Raw genomic sequence first — 2,863 nt, 5'->3', positions numbered from 1 at the left:
GACGTGAAATGAGAAAAGTTCATATTTATAGGTTTTTAGAACCAATTATGACAAGTTTTGATATTATAAAACCATGAACATCCTGAATAAGGATATGTTTAGCTGAAGGACCAGAACAGAGACATCATTCAAGGATCTTGTCCATAATAAGTAACCTATTAAATTTCAATGGCTGTGTCAGCTATTACTGTTCTTCATGTAATATTTATCTAAGTGTCGACTGAGCTAACTGGAGAAGTGCTGGTATTGTGCTGAATGAAAATATGAAGTGCCACCTCCAATTTAGTAAGAGAGACAGGAGAAACAGGAAGTAGTTGTGATTACGTTCACATGGGATGACTCCAGGGCTGTTTTTATAACACATGCACCGCAGTGCAGTGAAGATCTCTGTGTTCTTGGCATATTTCCACATTGGTTGAGAAGATCCACCTCAGTTCTGTCTGTCTCCACTGGTCTCCCAGCTCAGATTTTTCTGAAGTGAACACTGCCCCCGGGTGTTCATACATCATTACACCTATGAATGAAAACCTTGAAAAAAAAAATCTGATGCTCTGGAAAAAAATAAACACCCAGACAGCACAGACGCACATTTTAGCCAGAGATAAGATTGCATTTTGGTGTAGCATGCAATGAATCAGCGTTCCTGCTTAGGATTTCGCTGGATCAGCTGTGCTGAGATTTGTGCCATGGAAGCCTTTGGTTATCAATTACTTAACAGCGGCGGGAAAGTTTTCCCAAAACATTCCCTCTTGATCGCGACATCATAATCAGAACTGCTGCTTCCACAAAGGGACCAATTAAAGGCTTCTTCCTTGATGCATTAAGCCAGCCGGCAATTAGCGAATCAACATGTAATCTCGTACATTTCCGCTCGAGCGATTCGTGTTGGTCAGCGAAGTGCCTTCGACTGAGGAAGTCTTTTGAAACTCTAATCTTGTCAGGGCCGAGTGCGGGAAAGGTGTTTAGCCTAGTGTTTACAGTTAGAGAGACGAACCCGTTTTTCTATGGAGCGAGATAAGCACGATGAGGAATGCAACATGTTGTTTAAAAGTACATAGAGGGCTTAAACCGACATATTGATGTATTACAGGAGGATAAGACAGCAGCTGCTAGCTCTTTGCAAGCTACCGCTACAATTCATTTAATGCTAAACACTTTAATTGATGAGTAGGAGTTTCTATTTCAAAGCCTGCCAGAAAATCTTCACTCGTTAGGAGAATTAAAACATGTTCAGAGTTGATTCAACAGGTGTCTGAGGGGAAATATTCAAGGTTTACTTCCACATACGTTTGAAACGCTGCAGTAGTTTTGTGTTTTACCACGGTGTTTTGGTTCAGTTTATGCGGATGCCTCTAATGAGTGTAAAAGCATAGCCACCATCTGTTTCAAATGTGCAAGACTTCTCATCCGCTGGAAGTCTCCATGGCTCCCTAGTTAAAACATCACAGGGTAACTGTTAAGGATGTCACATTTGTTCTGGGGAAATGTTTGTGATTTTCATCCAGTGCCAAAGCTTTTAGAGACCACCACTGTGAGAAAGCGTTCGCATATCTCTTCATTTGACACATCTAATTTGGGCTCAGTTATTTCACTCGAGTAAAATGAAACCTAGACCTCTTTTTTTTCGTTTGTAGGCATCATGGGTAACAAGCAGGACCAAGAGTGCAGGTGAGGACCTCACCCCAAATATGAGACTCATAAACCAACAACAGCAATTACAGTTTGCATCTTTTGTAACGGTCTCATCAGTTCTGTCATGTGTGTGCGTAATGACTAATTCCTTTCTTTTTCTTATGCGTTTGTCATACTTGATTGTGTATCTTTGCCAGCGCTCAAATTAGATTCCTGTGTCTGCCTTCAAAATCAATTAATGTTGTCCTGAAACTTTGGAAATTGAGGAAAAACAGACATCAAAATCAAATGTTAGATGAATTTTCTCGAATAAAAGCGGAAGTTAAATTGATGCCCAGCGTGAAAGCTTGAACAATTAACACTTTGATTTAATTATATCTTCATCTTTTAAATGAATGTTTCATTTCAGAGAAGATCAATTATTTCTCTAATGAATCTTTAGAGAAGGTTAAAAGTATTAAAGTATTAAACTTTGGTGTAATAACTTGTCTTGCATTGTTTGTGCTATAGACATGAATGATTGTCAATCATATAGAAGCACACTGAAGAAGAGATCAGAGTATCATAGAGACCTGAGGGGACTTGCTGTTTTGACTTGAACTAGTAAGTAACACCCTAACCTCCTAGAACATTTTAGCAACCACCTTACAATGTCCCAGGAATCACTCTAGACCTTAGAGAAGGCATAACTATGTCCCAGTAACCACCCAAAACACCCTATTGTGATGGTACGTTTTGTACACACAGACTATCTTTATTTTTTTATATTTTATATATTTTTTTAAATATATTTTTTATCTTTGTTGCATATTTTAGTGTATTTTTTTATATTTTTATAACACTTCAGAATTAATGTTTTTATTTTATTTATTTAATTTTAATGCTTGAGAACAGCATTACTCATTCACAAGTGTAAGAAAGAGGAATAAGTAATTTTGCACAGATAAACAATTTAATATTTTATTTTATTAAAACATTGCAGAACTATTTAATATTTTTATTTTATTTTGTTATTTTATTTTATTTTGTTTTATTTTATTACAACACTTCAGAACAAAATTTCTCATTCACAAGTGTTAGAAACAGGGATAAGTAATTTCGTTTCATCATCTTTGTGTTTTTCACAGCTCCCACAACATCCTATCATGGTAATATTTTACTTTATTTTATTTTATTTCAACTCTTCACAACAACATTACTTATTCACAAATATAAGAAAGAGTGATACGTA

At 36.3% G+C, this 2,863-nt stretch overlaps 1 long non-coding RNA gene across 1 annotated transcript; it reads left to right on the top strand.

The window, feature by feature from the left end:
- The first annotated feature begins 974 nt into the window (after positions 1-974).
- On the top strand, positions 975-2,789 carry LOC107697864 (uncharacterized). The gene is made up of 4 exons (XR_001635264.1): positions 975-1,531; positions 1,635-1,668; positions 2,143-2,235; positions 2,760-2,789. It is a non-coding gene; the product is annotated as an uncharacterized LOC107697864 (long non-coding RNA).
- Positions 2,790-2,863: the final 74 nt, after the last annotated feature.

Source organism: Sinocyclocheilus anshuiensis, unplaced genomic scaffold (genome assembly GCF_001515605.1).
Source record: "Sinocyclocheilus anshuiensis isolate Anshui unplaced genomic scaffold, SAMN03320099.WGS_v1.1 scaffold78, whole genome shotgun sequence".
Taxonomy (NCBI): Eukaryota; Metazoa; Chordata; class Actinopteri; order Cypriniformes; family Cyprinidae; genus Sinocyclocheilus; species Sinocyclocheilus anshuiensis.
This window is presented reverse-complemented; position numbering and strand designations above follow the sequence as displayed.